Consider the following 13,639-nt stretch of genomic DNA (forward strand, 5'->3'; position numbering starts at 1 on the left):
TCGATGGTCCCTCGGAGCACGGGAAGAGGGCGCCTTACCAGGTCCTCTCTCGGGTCAGTCCTCGACGATTTCGACAACCTTCAGTTCCGTCGAAGCAAATGCCACAGCAAGTCTTCTTCTTCCAGCTGGACGTCGAGGATCAGCAAATCCAGTTACTCTTGAGTGGAGACTCAGCTTCTGAATGCTTCTGAACAATTTCCAGTGGTGAGAGGTCCCCAGATATACTATTCTGTCTCTCATCCACACTGCTGGCACACACACAGCAGCCAATCACACAGAAGGGCATTCATGCAGTCAGTCAGCCAATCAGGCACACAGTGCATTCAGGCCACACTCCTCCCTTTCAGACACTCACAACAAGGAATGTGGATTGGGACAAGTACCCAGCCATTCAACACTACACACTGCATTCAGGCCAGTTTCGGGCAGGGCTGTCTCAGTCTTTGTCTCTCATGCCAGAAACCAGACAACCACAACAAGGAGTGTATATTGGTCACACACTCCATTCACCCAGGTCCCACCCACAGGAGGTACCCATAACATACAGTCACTGGGAAGGCTCCAGTCAGTCTAGCTGGGCCTTCACAACAACACCATATATGGAACTTCCACCCAACAGCCAGCCAGGGGGAAGGGACAGAGCCAGGGCTTCCCAGGACTTTGGGAAAAACAAGACAACAGGCAATAGAAAGCAAGAGGCCACAGGGGCCATCTTGTTTCTATCAGGAATCAACTGATCCCAATGGCAGGGCCTGGGTATCCCAAAATGGGGGACACCCAGAGCACCTGTCAAGTTTAGCATGGAGCTGCCACCAGCCCATACCCTGCTCTGTGGGCCACCCACAGGTGCCCAAAAACATACACTAGGGGCACAGGGTTGTACCCCTACCCATGGGTGCCATAAAGGTATCCCATGGGTCTGTTCACCAAACCAAAAGAGAGCTGCACTGCCAGGAGTCCCTCATGGACTCCTGGGCAGAAAACATGACAGAACACACGGTAAAAACAGAAAAAGGACAAGGATTCAGAGGCCCTGTCCCTCAGATGCATTTCCGGCATCACATGGTCGAAAACAAAAGGATCGAATGCCTTTTGATCGACACTAAAATGATCGAAAAAAATGGTCGATTTTTTTTTTATGGGGGGGGTTCCACCCCCAAACCCCATTTTCTTTATTAAAAACATTTTTCTACCAACCCAAACTAAAAAATATATATAAATAAATAAATTTAAAAAGTTGACCTTTTATTTCGACCATTTGACTGTCGATCAAATGGTCATTCGATCCTTTATTTTCGATCATTTGACTGGACACCTGTTATTAGCTATGCACGTAATATAGGCTGCTGACGTAGCTACTCTTTTCCTCGGGATGTAAAGTGTTTTACACTTTGTCAGAGGAGTTTTCAGCATTAGACAAGGGGACCCCTGATCTTTTGCTCGTACTGGTAATGACTAATGAATGCGCTTTTAAATGGCCCTTAATATAAAGTTGGTCTGTAGGTGCAGGTTTAAAAATAAAATTCCACTCTAGGGTTTACCGCCCACGTAAGGGATGGTGTAGTTAAGGAAGATTGGATACACTTTTTTATGAATTGTAGCAACGGTATTGATTGGCTAAGTGTTTTTTTCTCATTGAGAATGTCATCCACAAAGTCTGTCTTCCACAAACTATTGTGCTTGAATTGTGAAATGATCTGCCGTTTTCCTGAGCAGATCACTAAATAAAAGTTGACTGTCAATGGGAGAATCCTCTGCGACAGCAGGAGACTGCAAGATACAGGCATCTGGGCCATAGTAGGTGGGATCACTAGGATCATCGTACCATGTACCCCAGTCACTAGTGCCCTCATTATCTTGACCATCCTGAAAGGTGCCATGTTGTGCATCCTCACTCACATCAATGATGTTGTGAGATGGTAGTTCCCCTTCTGAACTATTTCTTCTGGGTTAAAAGTATGTTATTTCTTTAGAAGTTATCCCACGGCATACTAAAGGACCTAACGGGAGACAGTCGCAATACGACCAAAGACAGTAAACGTAGCACACTAAGACAGAAAGACTAGACCGAATCATCAAGAGGACCATGACCTTAACTATGACCTTCCCCAACAGCCCTAAGAACAAAACATAGAGAGGGAAAGGAAGCACTGCATCACGGGCCCCAATGCAATCGGTGAGAAACAGAATGTTTCATCACTACACAATGTCCACCAATACAAAGCAGGAAGCACAATGTCCCACCACACAAAACTACAACTAAACAGTCCCAAGGATGGTCACCCCACGGAAAACCAAGAACCAGTCAGGACAAAAGGATACGAACATCTGAATTCACACGGTCACCAAGACGGATCCACTAGGACAACACTTCAACACGACCCCGACCCTGAACCATTCAAAGCCTTAACCGACCACGGTCACACTAAATCACCTGACACTAGATATCACCCACCTAGTCCCACACCTGAAGATTAGGTTCAGACGCACCCACCAATCCAAATTACACTCAATAGGATACAGTTGGATCAGCGCAACACCACCAAATCGAGTCGGCCCACGAGGAACCAGCAACATCCGAACCCAAAGGTATAATACAACTCTAACGGAATCATAAGTACCTGAACCAGGATACAGACCCCACTAACCCAACCCTCAATCTCCTGCATACTTAAACCCACACAAAACAACACAACCATCTCTCTTCCAGCAATCCGCACGCACTTTACCACACCGCATCAACAACACATAAACTTCACCCACAGCATTGAAGGCCTTCATCCGACCCGATACTAGCACCAAAGCCCAGCAATCGGTGTATACCGAGCTGAAGCTGCCAACAGCACACCACTTCTCGCGCTCTCTTTCTCCCCTCCTCCCGACTAACCCTACCCTCACCCTTCCTGTTTACAGATCCGCCAGAGCGCCTGGGGACCAATTCCGTTGGTGACGGTGCGCTATACAAGTACCACTAACATAACATAACATGACAGAAGTGAAAGAGACAAAGGAGAAAGAGCCTTGGTGTACTCTCAGTCTTTATGTGATATTTTTGTATGACTGGTAGGTGTTGTAATGTGTCCTTGAGAAATGTCCGTCTTTTTGTGTGTGTTTGGAAGGTTTCTGTGCTGTCGACGTATGTTTGGACACCTTTTCAGATGAGGGGGACCGCGAAACATGCTCCATCTTAGTTTTATTCACAGCAGTTGGCGTATGTTTCTCTATCACCATGCGCAGGACGTGAGGTTGAACGCGCAGAGGGCTTTGGATGAGTCGAGGCAGAAGACCGCAAAGTGCCTTCTGAAACATATTGGGGGATCATGTACAGTGGGCACGGCCAAATGACATGGCTAGTGGCCTGTAAAAAAGCTATGGTATAACAAAACCTTTGAAATTCAATGAAAATACCTTAGTAAAGGTGCAGTTAAATTGAGCAGATTGAACGTAACGCAAGGAAATTCAGCGGATGTGCGAAGTCATGACGACCTTATTTTTATTGAGTTTTTTTAACTTAACACATTCCCGTTGCAAAGCCCAGCCCATGAGCACATACATATTATAAGAGAAGGGATTCACAATGACATATAACATGACATACAAAATGGCATTATGGGGGACACCAACGAGAGAGTGCCGAGTTAAGCTGGTTATGACTTCAAGGGTTTTGTTGCGCGAAATCTGGAGAACTTAACTGCACTTTAACTAAAGTTTTTTCAGTTAATATATGGCATACATTAATCACTGCAATTGTATTTATGATGTTTGTATATGCTTAGATTCACATGCTATGATAGCCGACATCTCGTGGTAGTCAAGAAGTATTGCATGGCTTGTTTTCGAAACTCGAAAAGGGACATCTACTGTACCCATTCGTGCCTTGAAACACTTGTGTATAGGCGCGTTATAAATGCCATATCATATCATATCATATCATGGTCCTTCATGTACTGATGTCCCTCAGATTGTTTTGCTTCCGACATGAGGTTGCATGAAGTGCTTGCATGAGTACAAGAAAGATAAAGGAGCAAGGTAAAGATAGAAAACATTTATATCTATACACCTTTAACTCCAGAAGTGGAGGAGGAAGGGTGGGCGCGTGTGAATCTAAGCAGATACAAGCATCAGAAATACAATTACGGTGAGTAATGTATGTTGTGTGAGGCTTGTGGATCTGCTTAGATCACATGCTATGCATAGATTAGCAAGCAATGCCTGGAGAAGGAGGTGGGTTGTGTGAAGGCACAGTGGCAAATAGATGTTTTAATACTGCTAGACCCAACTGTGAATCTGCTTTAGAGTGTGAGTCTATGCAGTAATGCTGAGTAAAGGTTTAATGGCACTCCAAGTAGAAGCCCTGCAAATTGCGCCTAAAGGAACATTTGCAATAAAGACTAAAGTAGCCCCTGTGCTTTGTATAGAGTGGGCTCTTGGTGTAAAAGGTAAAGACTTTTTTGATAGTGATTAGCAAAGCTGAAAGCAACGGACTATCCATCTGGAGATCGCGTTTTTGGAAATGTGGGGCCTCATTACAACTTTGCCGGTCCGGAAACAAAGGGCTCACCGGCATCCTTGTTTCCGAACCGGCAAACTACATTTTTGCCTGTCATGGCCGCTGCACCCGAAAGGTCTGACACTGGCGGTCACAGCGGCCACGGTAGGCAAACCCTTCACAGAAGCACCGGCACTGTTAACAACGGTGTCAGCGCTTCAGAGTCCCCACTCCCATGGAGTCCTCTGGAACTCTTTGGGAACAGGGATTTACATCTTATCGGTGCCTGACTTCCCGGGCCGCCGGATTTGTTATCTTTCGGTGCCACCGGGAAGTCAGGCGCCGATACGTTTTTACGAGCCTGGCAGCAACCCGCCGGGAGCACCGGCAGGGTTACCGCCAGACTTATAATGAGGCCCATGGTCTCCGTCTCTGCTACTGCTATGGAAACAAAGAGCTGATCTGTTTTCCTTAGTGGCTTAGTTTTGTTCATGCAGTGCAACACCGCCCCCCTTACATCTAGGGTATGGAAGCTTCTTTCTTCTGAATTTGAAGGATGTTGGAAAAAAGTAGGAAGTTCAATAGATTGAATAACATGTTTGTTTGTTTGTTTGTTTATTATTTATAATGTGCGCCAGACCCAGAGGTATCAGGGCGCAACAGTTACAAGACAATGCAAAGCTTAGTTACAAAGGTCAAAAGTATAAAACATTAGCTACAAAGCTGGATACGCTGCTATTTACAGATATTACAGGCATTATGTACAGTGTTATAGTTATCTCCATCGGGGTAGCATATGTTAAGTCATGAAATGTGGTACAGTTCTTACAATGGCATAGTTTAAGATATTTACAAAGATTTACAAATGTTATATACATGGAACGCTTGGTGTGGGTTGCAGAAATGGGATGGGCGTTTTTAGTTACAATTCATTTGAAATCCTGTGAGTTAGTGGTCATTGGCTTTCAGCCACAGGATGGTGTTGGTTCTGAAGTTAAGATAGGACTGGTCTATTCTCAGTGTAGGAGGCAGGGATTTCCACAGTTTGGCCGCTTTAACGGGGAAACTATTACCTCCAATTGTGGATAGTTTGAATTTGGGGATGGACAAGCGGTCTCTGTTTGCTGATCTTGTGGGTCTTGAGGATGTCTGTTTGTGGAATCTCTCAGATAGGTAAGTAGGGGCGGCATTGTTAAGATATTTGTGGGTAAGCGACAAAGATTTTAGGAGTATTTTGCCATTGGTTCGGAGCCAGTTATTCTGCACTCAGAGATATGGTTTCTTTTGGAAATGCCTAGAGCCACTCTGAGGGCATTGTTTTGTAGGGTTTGGATTCTTCTAATGTACAGGGAACCTATGTACAGGGGGTTGCAATAATCCAAGCGAGACAGGATGATTGCTCTGGCCAGAATGCTACAGCTATTGTTAGAGAGAAATGGCTTACCTGTTCTTATAAGTTTACACGTTTAGGTCGTAGAGGATGCTAGCGTGTTGACTTGTTTGGAGAATGAAAGCGTGGAATCGAGATAAAAACCTAATGTTTTACCTCCTGTGCTACCTTGATGGGGTTGCCGTCGATTATGAATGAGTAGTCAGGTCGCAGTTTTTTAAAGTTAGCACGGGTACCCAAGATGATGAGTTCTGTTTTATCATCATTCAGGCATAGGCCATGCATGGCCATCCATGCCCGGATGATGATGTACACTTTGTTCACCAAGGCCAAAGCCTTGTCATAATCCCACTGAAAGTGGAAGGAGGATCTGGGCAATGTTCCCTCTAATTATTTTTCTCAATGTGCAGAACTGGTTTGCTGTTGTGCGCACATTATTTTCCATGTGTGCAACTGACTAATGAGGTAAGCCACTTAGTGAGCATGCGTATTTAGTGGTATTTAGGGAACTACCATTACAGAAGAGAGTTTGGAAAGGAATTTCTTCTTCCCTGCCACTGCAATTCTTCACAAATCTTACAACACTTTTACAAACCCATAGGCTAAAATAGAATATGTCATATGTGATTAAACAGAAAACTCATCAACCAGTCAAGACTTCAACATCTGCCACAGTACCTTGCAAACGTTTCATGCCACTGGAAAATTACTCATGTGTAATACAAAACACAAATAGCTTTCGACATAAACTGATGTTGCTGTGAAGAAATTCAGACATGATACATTTGCCGATGGATTAATGGCAATTAAAAGCAATGTGTCAAAAAACATGCGATAGGAGTTCAAGTGCCACTTTAATGAAGTAATTCAAGGGCCAGGAGAACATGCTTCTAATAATTTGTGTAAGGATGATAATTGCATCAGAATAACTGCACCTTAGAATACGAAGATCAAATATTCCTGTGCCTCTGCTTACTATCCACATTTGGTTGACCTTTGGGTAGTGGTAACACCAGCCTTACAGCTAAGAGACAAACACCATCCATGTGTACTCCCGAAATATGAAAATGTGCCTAACAAAACGAGACACAATGGACATTTTGTTGCTTCAACCCACAAAGCTCCACTGATATTGTTTCAAATTAGTGACCAGTAGAGCAGCGGCATAGGAAGGAACTCTAATACTATTAATTCCTGAACTAAACAGGAATTTTAAGTGGAAGAACCACTTTTAATAAGCAGAAAGTATCCCTATTAGCAAAGCTAACTACTTTTTTACACCCTGAAAAATCATTTGACTCCAAGTAGGGAGCAAAATCTAATTAGAGCCTTGCTTGTAACCCTGACATAGAAAGTGAAATAACAAGGAACGTCATGTAATCTATAGTTTTGCCCACCCTTCCACACCAGAGCCTAGACACATTAAACAAGAGCTTTATTGAGGTTTAGTATGGATCCCTATGTAAGAAAATCACATATATGCCTTTTAAGTTAATGGCATCAAATCTCAAGAGCTAGAACAGATTGAGTCCTTTCGTCTGTAACTATGGATCCCGTTTCTGTAATTCTTTGTTAGGAATTAAATAAGATGCCGGGAGATGCTAGAGACTATGCAGAGCACATGTTTATATTGAAAAGACCTCAGCAGCTGTGCATAGAAAGATAAAGAAGGTGCTGTTGTCTAGACGGGTACTAGAATTTCCTATACTTTAGCAAACAAGCAACACATTTCCTTTGGTGTACTGTCGAAACTTCTGATTTGGTTTTTGAAATGTGCTGCTTTGTTTATCACCCGCAACGAGTGATCACCTGTGCTCTTCTGCCCATACCCTTCCCCAGCCCCTGTGTTTGCCTCCAATGCTAGTTGATAGAGCACTGTAAAAAGTGAGGGATTGTAGCAGTAAACACTCACTGGGATATTTGCAGACCTACAATACATTGCAAGCAAGGCATATTTAATGCCTCAACCTTTTATGTGCATTTTAAGAATGTCATTACTCTGCACATATGCAATTATTTTGCAGTGCATACAAGATGCAACATACCCCACCTATTTATAATTGTGTAGGATTACACAGTGCTCAGTGAAACTGTTTTTACATAGCAGGGGGTTACCATATAATGTGTGACGGTCTATGTCAAAGGGAACTCTTGAACACTTGGAAATTAGGCAGATTGTGTGAAAAGCATTCTCCTGTCTGAATATCCGGTGCCCTGATACTATGGACGAGTAATCCCAGGTATAGGCCATACCCATTATTCCTTGTAGACAAAGTAAATGATATTGCAATGTTGCTGTCTACTTATAGGGTAATGTTAGTAATGCTAAAGTAGGATCACATTTGTCTTCTCAAAATCCTTACAGGACAAATTAATATTTGAGTTTTATAATGTGTTAACTTGCAAGGGGACTGCTTCAAAGCACTTGCTGGACATATGTTCAAAGAAGAGGATGTATGGGATAGGTTACACATCCAGATAGCCTGCTTACTTACAGTCAGTATCCAATGTTTTAGCTGGTAGTTCGATTGTATCGTGTAGGTGATACTTTTAGTAAGGCACAATGAGTAACAGAAATTCTGGCACGTGAACGTTATTCATATTATTCAGATCATTCAGATCATTCATATTACAAAAAACATACAAGAAGTGGATGTAGGTACACGTCGGTTAACCTTTCGCAGAGCCAAATGAGGAACAGTCAAGGTTGTCCGGTACCATCTTAATGTGTTCTGGGGCACAAGTTAGAGACATTTGGTCAAAGTGTGGTAGACTCAAGCTTAGGAGTCGCAGGTGGGGAGGGAACATCATTTGGTTAATGTGTGCATGCATATCTTGGTTAAATTCTTCTGTTCATGGAGCCAGTTTTTCATATTAGTATTTAACCTCTTATGTGTTTATTTTGCTGTTAGGGATTTTAGGTGTGTACGGTCACCCTTGCATAGTACTGTAATGCAAATTAGCAGAATATCAAGACTAGTTGCTTAATTTAAGAGAACGTAAATTTCAATTAATTGCTGTAGCATGTGCTTTATTAAATATTTTTGAATAGGTGAGAATTGTCTGTGTGCGCTGCTAAAAATCTTCTGGGCGGCACCCAGAAGGAAGCTGGGCAAGCGCACATGCGCACAGCTTAGAGGGAACACTGGATCTGGGTATCATCGGCATTCTTAGTGTAGGTATACCAAGATGGTCCAGATCATCGAAAAGAGGCTTGGTAAATATGTTGTACAATGTGAGCAAGACGCATGATCCCTGTGGAACGCCGCAAGTGATGGGTATGGGGTCTGCAGCTGCAGAGGGTGAGAAGACCTTCATAGTTCTGCCACTTAGGAAGGATCTAATCCAAGTTATAGCCTCCTTAGAGAAGTGTGCTGCTGTGTCGAGATGGCTACATAATATTGTGTGATCCACCAGATCGAACGCAGCTTAGAGGTCCAGAAGGAGGAGCAAGGCTGATTTGCCCTTGTCTCTAAGCTCATCGACTTGGGTCTTGAGATCAATAAGGGCGGTCTCCATTCCGTGTTGTGGGCGGAAGCCCGATTGTCTCGCTCCAAGTAGGTGGTGTGATTCCAAATATTTTTGTATTTGCGTGTAGGCCACCTTATCTAATATTTTTAGAAGAAAAGGGACTGTTGTAATTGGCCTATAGTTGGTGGGAGTTGAGGGATCTAGCGTTTGCTTTTTTTAAAGTGGGAGTACCCATGATTGTTTGAGGTTGGTGGGTATAGTGCCGGTGGTAAAGGAAGCATTGATAAGCTTGGATATGAAGGGTGATAGGTCTCGGGCTGCATCCTTAGTGAGCTGGGCAGGGCAGTGTTCGCCCTGAAAATTGGATGGTTTGAGGGATAGAATGATTCTTTCCACCTCGAGGATAGATACTTTGGAGAAGTGGAATCGGGTATGTTGGGCTTTGTTTGTGTTCCCCGTTATTTTGGGAGGTGGTAGGTTATTTAACAAGTCTTTTTTTTTGGTTTATTTTGTAGGGTGGATACTTTATTAGCTTGTGCATGTTGGATGTCTGAGCACCATTTTTTATCTTTGTTGGAGGTGTCTGGTATAGCGATGGGGGTCTCTAATTCTTTAAGAATAGTAAATAATTCTTTCATATTGGAGTCGGCTTGGGAGATCCGAGTGTCGTAGGATGCCCGCTGAGCTAGGCAGATTTCCTTTTTGTAAAAGGATGAGAGTTTGGTGAGCTTTAATTTGTTAGTTTCTGAGGGTAGTCATTTCCAGGCAGCCTCGCAATTTCTTTTTTGTTGCCTTAGATTTTTTAGGAAGGGTGTGAACCATTTGTTGAGATGGTTTTTTGGCTTACTTGGCTGAGTTTAAAGGGGGCAATCTGTTCTAAGGACGAGACCATAATTTTGTTAAACTCCTCAACTAGATTCTCTGGGTCAGCACTGTCAAGAAGTGCATTAAGGGTAGGGAGTAAGGCAGGGATAAGCCTATCCGCTGTGATACTCTTTATTTCTGGTAAGTGTGGGTGGAGCCATAGGGGCAGGAGTGGGTAGCGGTCTATTGATGGAGAGTTCAAATGAGAGTAGGTAGTGGTCGATCCAGGCTAATGGTGCGATGGAGAGGATGTTAGCATGGCAGTTGTGGTCTGCCACCCAATCTAATATTCTACCTTTGTTGTGGGTGGGGGTTGTGCTTCTTTGGGGGGAAGCCTAGTTCTGTTAGAGTATTTGCTATTGCCAGGGCAGGCAGATCTGAGGATCATTGAAGCCCAGATTAAGGTCACCTATTAGTAATTCTTGTGTTGAGCTTTTGAGGTTATTAGCTATGATCGTTTTAATATCATCCTCAAATGTCCCAATTGGGCCCGGGGGGCGATATATCAGGTGTATGTTAAGGGTTTGAGAGTTCATCAGAGGTACTTTAACTGATAGTGCTTCACATGATTGAATATCTTAAGGGGGGCTAGTCTCATAGCGAGGCTACATTTGTAGATAATGGCAATGCCTCCTCCTCTAGTTCCTTGCCTGTCTTGTCTCAAGATAGTATAGTCATCTGGGACTGCTAGAATGAGCATAGGGCCTGCTGCGGCGTGTACCCATGTCTCAGTGATGGCGAGGAAGTCTAGGTTATCTCTCAGAATCAGGTCTGAAATTTCCGTGGCATGGGCTACTAGGGATCTAGAGTTTATTAGAGCTCCTTTGATGGGCGGGCTAGTGGGAACTGTAGTTGCTGGGTGAGACGCTAGTTGGAGTTTGGGCTTCAAATGCTGGACTGTGCAACTTTCTGTCTTAGGAGGAAGGTTATTAGCTAGCTCGGTACTTGCGGGCATTAGGCTGGACATCGTTTTAGGGGTCCTTCTTCCTATAGAGATGGGTAGCGAGCTTCTAGGTGGCTCATATACTTTGGCTAGTCTAGCTCTAAGGCGAGTATTCCTAGATTCCGTTGAGCAGGGGTTACATAGGATTCGGTGTATAGAGTCATCCATATCTAGAGGCTCTGTAGTTATCATATTGTTGGGGTGTGTTGTTGAGGGCGAGTCTCCAAGGGCATGTGTAGCATCTAACAAGGCAAAATGTGCTACTTGATATAAGTACTGAAAAGCAGATAAGTTGGCTAAAGGCTTTAGTGAACATGCTGAGGGTTCAGTATGCTAGCATCAAATGGGACACAGTAGGCTAGCATCAGATGGGACACAATGGGCTATCATCAAATGGGACACAATGGGCTAGCACCAGATGGCACACAGTGGGCTAGCATCAAATGGGACACAATGGGCTAGCATCAGATGGCACACAGTGGGTAAGCATCAGATGGGATACAGTGGGTTAGCATCAAATGGGACACAGTAGACTAAGTTCAGTTAGATCACAGTAAGCAATAATGAATATTCAACATGCAACGCATTTGATATAGCAGTTTGGGTCTAACAGCATTGTTGCGAGGGTTAGATCAGTCGCAAAGCAGTAAGCTATACCATTAGAGTCATCGCCTATTAGATTAGGTTGGAGCTATGCTGCCGCAGTGCTTTAGGAGCGTTTAAAGGCTGAGGCAGTGGACAGGGTGAATAAGGAGAGTAGGCATACATTAAGTTGTGCAGGTATTAGGCATATATAGCGAGCGGTGTGGTTGTCAAGTACAGGTACTATAGTGGGCATTTACTAGGCAGAGCATACAAAGATTGCCAGGCATTGGTGTAGCAAGTACCTTTAGAGTTAGTAGGGCTCTGTGTGGTCATGCATGCACAGTGAGGAGTGCAGCAGCTAGGTCAGCGGCATAGTTCAGAGACAGGGAATACCTCGGCTTGTGGCGATCTTGAGGTGACAGTGATTTGGGGAGCGTCAAGACAAGGTCGCAGTAGCATAGAGTCTGGCCCGCGGGCCATGCAGCGAATGTTCAAGCAGGTCAAAAGAATATAGGGTGTATAAAAGGCAAGAGGGGTAGGGCTCCTGGCCTCCTGTGGCGAGCAGGGGCAAACATGGCCTTATTCTGGCCTTCGTCGGGCCGGCTCCTTTTGCCTGCCGGCGGATGTTCAGGAAGTAAATTCAAATTCAGATGCGTTGCTTAACAACTTGGCTGAAGCTCAGCCTCGATCTGGCACTGCAATGCGCCCGGCATTTTGTTTGTGGAAAAACACAGAAGCAGGAGGCGATTTCGATCGTGTATGAGGTTGGGACTCTACACATGCAGCAAAACACCTCAAACATGGAATTTGGATTTAAATTTTGGCGAAAATCTATAATGTGTTCTAAGAACCACTTTGTCTATGTGGATGATAATGAAAGGGTCTTGTACTGAAACTGCTTGTAGCTCACTGACTTGTCTTATGTAAGTGATAGCCACCAGAAAAGCAGTATTGTAAGCTAAATATTTCACACTGGCTTTGTGCGTAGGTTCAAAGGATGGGCCCATGCTTTTTTTAAGTACAACCCAGTGGTGGATTAGAAATGGGAGGGTATTGTCTTTTTACTCCCTCCATGAATGCTTTGATAACTGGTACTTTCCACCATATCTTATTTTGAGAAGTGGTATAAGCAGACAGAGCTGCTAAGTGTACTTTGATTGAATTAAAGACTAAACCTGAGTGAATTAGGTAAAGCATATAGTGAAGTATGTGTGATGGAGAACAGTCAATTGGACTTATGTTGCGTGACCTGCACCACATGACAAATCCTTTCCTCTTGTTAAAATAAACGTATCTCATGTTAGGCTTCCATGCTTCCTTAAGGATATCCATACACCTTTGTGGAAGATTTAAATGCCCAAATTCCATGACCTCAGGAGCCAAGCTGCCAAGTTCAGTGTCTGAGGGTATGGGTGGAATGTCGTCCCCTTGTGTTAGGACAGCATGTTGAAAGGGCACAGAAGCTTGATTGGTTTGCACATTGCTAGTTTGAGTAAGTGTGGAAACCCTGGTTGTCGCGTGCACATTGGAGCTATTAGGATCAGTGTGGCTTGTTCCTGGTGCATTTTGTGCACTATTTTGTTCAGGAGTGGTGTTGGTGGAAAAGTGTAAGCAAATTTCCATGACCAACTCATCCACAGGGCGTTCCCCCTTAGATCCTGGTTGGGGAAACCTGGCTGTAAAGTCTGTGCATTGCACATTTTGCATTGTATAAAGCAAGTCTAGAGGTGGACGCCCCCACTGGATGAAGATATTGCTTACTTCATGACACAAACGTCAATATCCTTTAGGATATTTGTAAGTCATCCCATGTGTATTCTCGAACATTTCTTTTTTATTCAATTGCCGATGTTGATCCTATGATTTGACTTTTATTATTTTTCTTCTGGTTCTTTTT

The sequence above is a fragment of the Ambystoma mexicanum genome, chromosome 13, assembly GCF_040938575.1.
Source record: "Ambystoma mexicanum isolate Mex_15411 chromosome 13, UKY_AmexF1_1, whole genome shotgun sequence".
NCBI lineage: Eukaryota > Metazoa > Chordata > Amphibia > Caudata > Ambystomatidae > Ambystoma > Ambystoma mexicanum.